Genomic DNA, 9,482 nt, shown 5'->3' on the forward strand with positions numbered 1-9,482 from the left:
AACCCATTCACACCATCCCCCAAATCATCAAAGCCCAGGGAGGCCTAGCTCTATGAGGCAAGTGGCATTATTCACAGGGGTGTGGCTGAGTGAGCTAGGGGAGAAGTGGCCTAGCCTCTGGCTCAGATCTTGGGTCAGCTGAGAGTGGGACTGGCACCCCAAACTCCCCTCGCTCTAGCAGGGTACGGCCACATCTTCAGACATCAGCCTCACCACCAAGGAACCTACCCTGGGCCTGCCCCGCTGCCTGCAGCCTCCATCCTGCCTTCCCAGACTGCCAGCCATTCTGCAGGGACGAAGCCAGGTTGGTGATGCCCCAGCAGGAGGTCAGGGAGTGAGAGGGGTGAGGGACAAGGGGGCCAGCTGCGAGCTGGGGGAGATGCTGCTGAGGCTCTGAGGGCTGTCAGCCTGTCCCCACCTTACAGGAAAGGAAACTGAGGCCCAGGCTACCTCTCCTAGTTACATAGCAAGTTAGATCCTTGAAAACCCAAGACTGGAGCTGTTAGCAACCCAGGGTCCCTACTGGTGAGGTTTTCCAAGGGTTACCTGGTTCCTCTCTGAGTCAGGTCAACAGCACAGTCCAGTGTGTGTGCGAGTGACTCTGGGGTATGGATTAGCCTGAAGGGTATGTGTTGGGCCCGGTGAGGCCAGGGCCAGGGCTGGAAGGGGAGAGAAAGCCGCGATTCTTGTACAATGTGGAGGCTGAGAACAGTGTCTAAAGCGAGACTCTGGACTCAGACATGCCCAGGTTCCAGTCCTTGCTGTGTGACCTTAGGGAAGTCACTTGCCCTCTCTGAGCCTCAGTTTTCTGAGAAGGTGATTCAGAGTAGATGAGGGTGATACTACTTACCTTACCGGGTCTCTGGAGAGAGTAAAAAAATTATTCCTGTACCATGGATATCAATGGACCACCAAGGGCAAGTGCTCGTGGTAGACACAGTTATCATTAATGCCATTCTTTGTGCTATTGTAATTACAACATCGTTGCTATGTTGAATATTGATATGATTTAATTCTAACACACAGTGGTATTGATAATGATGGTAAATAAATGGTTTCCATTTCCAGCGAGAAAAGGGCCTGAACATGCTCACTGTATTTCCCTCTCCTCCTGGCCATGTTTTCCGTGTGTGTGTGTGTGTGTGTGTGTGAGTGTGTGTGTGTGTGTGTGGAGGGCTGGGGTTCAGGCATGATGACTCCTTTCACTTCTGCTCTGAAGTACTGACCAGGATACGCAGAAGGTGTGGTGAGCATGGAAAGGGGAGTCTGGGGACAACCCAGCCTGTCAGTTCTCTCTGCCAGTAGTTCAGGGGTGCCTAGGCCTGGCTGATGCCCACTGAGCCCTCCCCAACCCCAGATTCCTGAACACCAGGTCCCTGGGCTGGTCCTCCACCTACTGGGCGTTGAGGCCTAAGCTGAGCACTTGATGTCAAGTTTATCCCCACAACTGACCTACAACATGGGGTATAATTCTCCCCACTGACAGCCAGAAACACCAAGGCTGGGAAAGACAGACTAACCTTCTCAGCAGGTGGCAGAGCCATATGTCCAACCTGGACACCTGGGCCCAGAGAAGGGCCCAGTCAGGCCACTCAGGACTCTAGCTACCCAGACAGGCAGAAGTGCCTCAGCCCCTCCCCTGCATTCTGGGCCATTGACCTTTCTCCCCCTACTACCCACCTCCTCCCCCAGGGCTCTGACCCCCAACGAGCCAGTCACCCAGAGAGAGGTTGTAGAAAGCTTGGTGGGAACCCCCAGTTCAGGGTGAGGGATGAGGTGGGGTGGCCAGAGCTTCAACCCTCCAGTCTGAAAGAGCTGGAACCCTAAAAATGGAGAATGGGTGAGTGGAGGCATCTAAAAATGGGCTCTAGACAGAGTCATGGAGCCCTCTATGAGTGTGTGTGCACACGCACTCACACACATGCTCACACACACGCATGCACACACACGTGTGCACACACCCCTCTCTTGGGAAACCTAGAGGCCTTGAAGCAAAGATAGATGAGCAAAACCTGAGAGATACACAAGCACACTCAGCCCACAGGACACACAAACTTCTGGGGAAGCTCTGTGTCCACTACGCCACCATGCTGGTCAGGGTCCTTGCCCACATCACACGTACACACACACACAGACACACATGTGCACACAGCAGGGAGCAGTCAGTGGCACATCTAGAGGCTGAGGGGGAGGGAGGTAAACAGAAATGGAAGAAGAGGAGGAGGCGGCAAGTGTCGCCTGTCCCCCATCCCATCTCCCCAAGTTCTGCCAGCTGAGCCCCATTCTGACCTGGGGAACCCCTGAGCCACCCTTGTGCCAGGTGAGAACCTGGGGAGGCGGCTCAATGAATGGGGCGAAGGGAGGCAGTGGCTGCCATGGAAAGAGCTAGAGTTTCAGGCTTGAATCCCACAGCCCTGACCCGTCTGCACTCAGAGGCCTGGAAAATGACTTAGCCTGCCTGAGCCCCGGTTTCCTTATCTGCGAGGCAGGTCAGTGATACTGTTCCAATGGGTCTGCCATGCCTGGGATGTAGAAGGTGCTAGATACATGCTCTGGGAAGGCAGCTGGCCATGTGCAGCAGTGCATATGGACCAGACAACACATCCTGTCAGGCCGTTTGCTCTGCTGAACCTCAGCTGCCACATCTCTGAAATGAGGCTAGTGAATAATGCCTTCCTGCCCCTGTCCACCTCTTCAAACTGTGTGACTTGAAGAGACAATGCTGTGAGGGGCAGTTTGGTTCTGTGGGATAGAGAGAGCCCCCATGGGGCAGTGATGGTGCAGGTCAGGGGTCAGGCTGAGCTGCTGTTGCCTCCATATCATCTCCTCCCAGAGAAAGCGCCCTCCCCTGCCCACCAGGGCACCCACAGGCTACTGTTCAAGGTCCGGTGGAGGAACTTCTCAGGTGTGTGTATTTCCAGAGCAGAGAGACGGTCCCATAGCCCCCGGAACACTTGCCCACATAGACCTATAAGGGCCTATGCCATAAAGAAGCCCGAGTGAGTGAGGGTGCAAATAGGGCCCCGTGGGATTTATGGCTTTGAGGCTTTCAAGGGCTCACCACACTGGCAGGTCCCAAGGGCCTTTCTCTAAAGACCAGGCACTGGTGACTCTGAATGGACTTGACAGAAGTTTCCCCACCTCCGACTCCAAACCCCATCAGACATATCATTCAGCAATAGAAAGTCGGGGAGGGCCGGCCGAGTGACTCAGTTGGTTAAGAGCTTGCTCAAGGGTTTGAGCTCTGAGCAACAGTGGTTCGAGTCCCAGCCCGAGCTGAGCAGCCGCTGAGCTGCCAACAGGTGGCAGGATGGCTCAGCTTAAAAAAAAAATTAAAAAAAAAAAAAAGAAAAAGAAAGTCGGGGAGGGCTCGCTGCCCTCAACCCTCTCAGAGGAAATGGGGTGATGAGAGGCAGCCCATCCAGGAGCAGCTATGGAGTCAGGTAGGTGAGGAGTCCGGCCCTTCCGTGCTCTTACTGGCTGTGGGAGCCAGGCAAAGACTCAGGTTCCCCAGAGGTGCCCCGGGCGCTGCTGAGGTGCGAGGTGTGGGCTGAGGAAAGTAGGGGGTCTTCAAGGAGAGGCTGGGCTCCAGGCTTGCAGCTCAACCTGGGACAGGGACGGAGATGGGGAGAGGGACAGGGAGGCTGAGCACGTGGGGAGACAGATCAAGAGAAAGGCACTAGAAGAAAATTATTCCTCTGCTCGTAACACTTCTGACACCAAATGTGAAGGTTATTTTCCCCACATCAATAACCAATTCTCCACCTCTCTTGGCACCAACTGGGTGTCCTATAACTCAATTCAGTTCTGACACTGACTACCCAGACTTAGCGTCAGACTCTACAGATCTCAGGGCTCAGTCCCACAGGACCACACTCATTTCAGATGCCAGTCATAAGTTCTGGCCCCCGGGGTACCCACGCTTCTGTCCAACTTGGCTACCAATTGGGGGGTTCCCACAGCCCACCACCTCAGGTTCGATAATTTGCTAGAACAGCTCACAGAGCTCAGAAAAGCACTTTACTCACATTTATTGGTTTATTATACAGCATATTATAAAGAATATGCATAAAAAGCCAGATGGAGAGATACACAGGGTCCAGAAGGGTCCCGAGGGCAGGAGCTTCTGTCCCCAAGGCGTTGAGGTACACCACCCTCCCAGCACTTGGATGCATTCACCAACTCAGAAGCTCTCTGAACCCCATAGTCAGGGCTTTTATGGAGGCTTCACACACAGGCATGATCAATTATTAACTCAGTTTCCAGCCCCCTCAGCCCCTAAAAGTTTCAAGCTTCTAATCATGACTTGGTCTTTCTAGTGACAACTCCCAAACAGGAGCCCACCCAGACTTACCTCAGTAGAGTAAAAGACACTCTTATCACCCAGGAAATCTAAAGAATTTAGGAGCCCTGTGACAGAAACTGGGGTCAAAGACCAAATTTGAGAACAAAAGGTACTCCCAGGGTTCTTATCGCTCAGGAAATCACACGGGTTTTAGGAGTCCTGTGTCAGGGACCAGGAGTAGATAGATAGATAGATAGATAGATAGATAGATAGATAGATAGATAGATAGATAGAGATATGTAGATGTGTAGATATACCTATACATATATATATACATACATATATATATATACATATATATATATATGTGTATATATATATATATATATTTTTTTTTTTAGCTGAGCCACCCTGCCACCTGTTGGCAGCTCAGTGGCTGCTCAGCTCGGGCCAGACTCGAACCGCTGTTGCTCAGAGCTCAAACCTTTGAGCGAGCTCTTAACCAACTGAGCCACTCAGCCGGCCCACATATATTTCTTTTTATGTCACAGGCACCAAGAGAGAGTGAGGCCTAAAGAGATGAGACAGTAGAAAGAGGGGAAGAGAGAAAGAAAGGCCAGAAGTCCCAGTGTTACAGCGAGAAATGGGACCGAGTCCGAGAAGCAAGAAGGCAGAGATGGGGGATAGGCAGGCGCTCTGGTTGGGATGAAATGCTCCTTCAGGCCTGTCCCCCACCCCCCATCAGCAGGCTCAAGACACAAAGCGTTTACCCTCCCTAACAGCTCCCAGTATCCTGCCCAGTGGCCCCATAACCTGACCTGCCCTCTCTCAGCCCAGGCCCCCAAGGCATCTGAGTGCTGAGCTGTGGCTCAGACCATGTGCTTGGGCTGCTGAAGCTGCCAGCATGCCCCCAGCCCCACCTCGGGCTGAGTCCGGCACCTGCCCAGGACCAGACATGCCCAGGTGAAGGGGACCCAAGATCAAAGACAACCCCCACCAAAGGGCAAAGTGCTTTGGGGCTGACACGGGACTGTGGTTAGGCATGCAGGTTTCACTACCATGGAAATGTGTCTTTGAGGCCTGGTTCATCCTGTGACCTTGTGACCTTGGGCAAGTCATATCACTGCTCTGATCCTCTGTTTTCCCACCTGTAAAAAGGGAATAACAATGATAATATAGTCCTTGTTTTATAGGGTTGTAGTTTTATTTTGATGGCTAAATGTATATAAAGTGCTTAACATAAGCAAGCGCCTTCCACCTTATAAGCTCTCAACAATTGACAGTAAAAACTTGAAAGCTTACCTGTGCGGATAGGGGTGGCAGAAAGGACCCAGGTCAGGTAGCCTGAACTTTCCTTAACTTACTGAGACCTTAGAAAGGTCAGAAAACCTCTCTGCTACTCAATCTCTTCATCAATGAAAGATAAAACCCCTCACTTGCCTGCCTCACAGGAGTAGGGGAAAGCTTTTGATAAACTAAAGTTCAGCTAGTGGCCTGATGGGGGCCCTGGCCGGTGGATCTGCTACTCTCTCTCCAGAAAAGATGCTCTGGCTTTTCCCAGGGGCCTCGCACTGAGTGGTGGCCCACCCCTGGCTAGCAGCCCATTCCTTAGCCACTGGCTGTGTTGCCAATGCCCCCTGCTGGTCAGATGAGGGCGCCTCCAGCGCTGGCTCCGGGAGCCCATGAGGTAGGGCAAAGGCTCACTCTCAAATGGGTGTCAGAAAAGCAAGACCGCTCCCTGAGACTGCCTAGGACTCACCTGGGCAACTGGGACCACAAATGCAAGGAGGACACCATGGGTCTGCCTCAGGCTACCGTTATCATTAACTGATATGTACTAAATATTGAGCAGTGTGTTCAGTCCTTTGCATGCATGATCATTTCATCCTCCTAATGACCTACGGGATTAACACTGTTATTATAATAAATATTAATACCTATTTTACAGATGAGGAAACAGACTCAGGGGCTGGGTAACTTACCCAAGACACACAGCTAAAAAGGGGTGGGAGGTGGTGTTGCTGCCCAGACCTGGATGTCTCCTGAGTTCTGCCACCTCCTGTACAATCCAGGTTTATCTCAGAAGTGACACAGGCATGCTGGAAGGACAGGAGTGTCACACTTTTCAGGACTGGTTAAACATGGGGACAGGAGGCAGCTTGCACCATCAAAGGCCCCAGGAGACCTGACGTGACTTAGCCCATTTGGCTGCTCTGTGACCTTTGACCAGCCCCTTGCCCTCCGGCCTCGGTTACCTCATTTGTAAAATGAGAAGATTGTGCCACATACCCGGAGGCCCCTCCTGCCTCTGATTCATTCACCACCCTCATCTCTATCATGTCAGGAATCCGACTTATGATGCAACTTGACAGCAGTCTAACAAAGGCTTCTTAACCTGAGGTCCCTGGACCTCTCCCGGCTCCACGACCTGCCTGGAATTATGAGCAAAATTGCATGAGTGTGTGTGTGTGTGAGTGTGTGTGTGCGCGCCCAATGTGCATTTTTCCAGGGAAAGTGTCCATATTATTACCAGATAGGCTAAGAGCCATTGATTATTCCAACCTTTTAGGATTTCCCTAACCTCAATCTAAATTTTTAGGGGAATGTCTAGAAAGTTTAGACCCTACCGTGCAAAATTCTTCCCTTCACTCTGTTTCAAGAACCTTCAGGCTTCCCGGAGCTACACCTGCAGGCTTCCCGGAGCTGCTTCCACCCTCCAGCCACACTGACTCAAGGAGACCCCTGCCCCCACTGCTTCCGGTTAGCTTCTGCCACCACGCTGAAGCTCTGCGCCACTCTCTGTCTTGGCATTGCAAGTCCTCACCAACATGTCCTTCCCTGGACCGGCGGCGCCAGGACTGGCGGGTCTTTCGTGAGGTAGGTGCAGTGACCAGAATGGCCAGTAGGGGCCGCCCCGTGGAGCATGGGGGCAGAATTTTGGTTTTGTTGGCCCTCTTGGCAGCCTGGGGGTGAGGAAAGCAGACCTGTGTTCTGGGTCTGGACCTTCCCGTAGGTAGGCTTCAGGTTTTCCATTGATAAAGTGGAGGGATGTGGCCTAGAACTCCAGGTGGTTGCTAGGCAACCTTTGGGCACAGCCGTGCCTTGGACCTTTCAGGTTAATGCTGGAGGGAGAAGGTTACCTTGAACTCCCCTTGGCAGAAGCACCTGGCCCAGCATCCTTAGGGAATGGAACAAAATAACTCTGAGGCCCTTTCCCAAGTTTAACTGAGAAAACAGAGCCTATTGTCCTGCCGCTTAAGGGGAAGCCTTCCCCCTGGGAGAAAGAGGGTTCTAAATAGGGTTACCCCAAGAGCTGCCTGGGGTGGCTAGGGAAACGGAGACCCAGGGGAACCCTCCCAGGAGTGGGCTGGGGCCTTAAGATCAGGGTTCATGAGGCTCGGGTGATGGGTGGCAGCCTGCTGGGGTACAGCTTCTGCCCATGTCTGGAGAAACCCCGGCAGAGCCCGGTGGGAAGGGAGAGAAGGCGTCATCCTGTCCTCAGCAGCTGCAGGCCCTGGGAACAAGGCCGGAGCCTGAACCATCCTCTCCATCAGCTGCTGGGGGCTGTCCTGTACCAGCTCTTCTGAGCCTTCTCTCTCCATCGGCTCCAAATTCTGGGCCCAGAGAGAGCAGGTGAAGGTCCAGGGATGAGGGGAGTCCCCTCAGAGACACTCGGGGTGGTGGGGGGCGTGCCCAACCATCCATCCCAGGACCCCCGCCAAGGAATCGGACCAAACCCTAAAGGCACAAAAAGTCCCTCTCCCATCCCCACCCCCTTGCTCTCTTCACTCCACCCCGCTCCTACCCCCCAAACGATGAAAGAACAAGACACAGGCATGACAATGACAGAGAATGTACCCTACAAAAGTTATAATGAGCCTGCAGAAGGGGTGCTTTGCACAGTGGTGGGAATCGCCGAGCCCACCCCACCCCAGCCCTGGGAGAACCAGGAGGGGCTGAGGCAGTACACGGCCAGGAACAGGGGAGAAGGGGCAGCACCTGGGGCTCCGAGGAAGTCGAGTAGGCACTTGGGGGTGGCCCCAGGCTCAGGCCCAGAGAGCAGGGAGGAGCACTGGGGGGGGCTGAGGGTGGCAGTGGCGGGCAGCCAAGCCCTCTGTGTGGGACCAGGGACCATGGATCACCTCCATCACACCCCCAGCTCTGGGCATGTGTGGACAGGGCCCACACACAGGCACAGACACACCAAAGGGAGAACCTTCTTTGGGGGTTCTCTTTCCCCCGCCCCAGCCAAGGGGGCCCAGGAAGGAGCTAGGGGGGGCTGTGGCAGTGCTCCCAGCAGGAACTGCTTCCCAAGCGGAAGGTCAGGGATGGGGGTTCATTGCTGACAGAGGAGGAAGGACATATCTGCGTGGGGGTGTGTATGTGCACACACGTGTGTGGACTCCTGAGTGACTCTCCCACATCTGTGACCTCAGTCTGACTGAAGAGCTCTGAGGACACACGTCTGAGGACACATGTCTGAGGACCCTCTGGGGCTGGCTTTTCTCCTGGTCTCACCACCATCACAGAGCAGGGGCACATGCTGAGCTCTCGCTTACCCACTATTCACGAAGAACCGTGCAGCCACCCAGCCACTTCCAGACCTCAAGGGAAATCCACTAACCAACCCCCAACACAGAGCCCTGGGGAACTGGGGACAATCAGCAGCTTAGATTACCCACATCCTCAGGCTTTTCCTGTGTCCACATCACGGGACTTGCCCACCCTAGGCCCTGCCACACCCAGTCTCTGACCGTCTCAGGCCTGGGAGACTGAGGCAGAGGGCAGATGCTTTTCTCCAGCCCAGAGCATGCCTGCTGGGCCTAGGGGCCATAATACTGCAGCCAGTTGTTCTAGCACCGTGTGTCTATTACCCTGACCCTCTGGGGTCCCCGCGGGGCCCCAGGCTGTACAACCAAGAGAGGGAGGGCGAAGGAGGACAGGGTGGGGAGGGCGGAGTCAGACTGGGCCCCTCCCCAAGGTGAGCTGGGAAGGGCACCAGTCACCCCCAACACTCCAGCCTGGCACTCCAACTCCCCAGCATGGCCAGTGGGAGAAGAAGGGGGCTGGCCATGCTAGGAGCAGGGATGGGGACTAAAGTCAGGGCATTTGGCTGAAGAGTCTAGCTGGGACCTCCTCTCTGGGGTATATGGTGGGGAGGGGAGGCAGCCCGAACTCTTCCCTTCACAGAAAGGTA

The sequence above is a fragment of the Hipposideros armiger genome, unplaced genomic scaffold, assembly GCF_001890085.2.
Source record: "Hipposideros armiger isolate ML-2016 unplaced genomic scaffold, ASM189008v1 scaffold_87, whole genome shotgun sequence".
Lineage (NCBI taxonomy): Eukaryota > Metazoa > Chordata > Mammalia > Chiroptera > Hipposideridae > Hipposideros > Hipposideros armiger.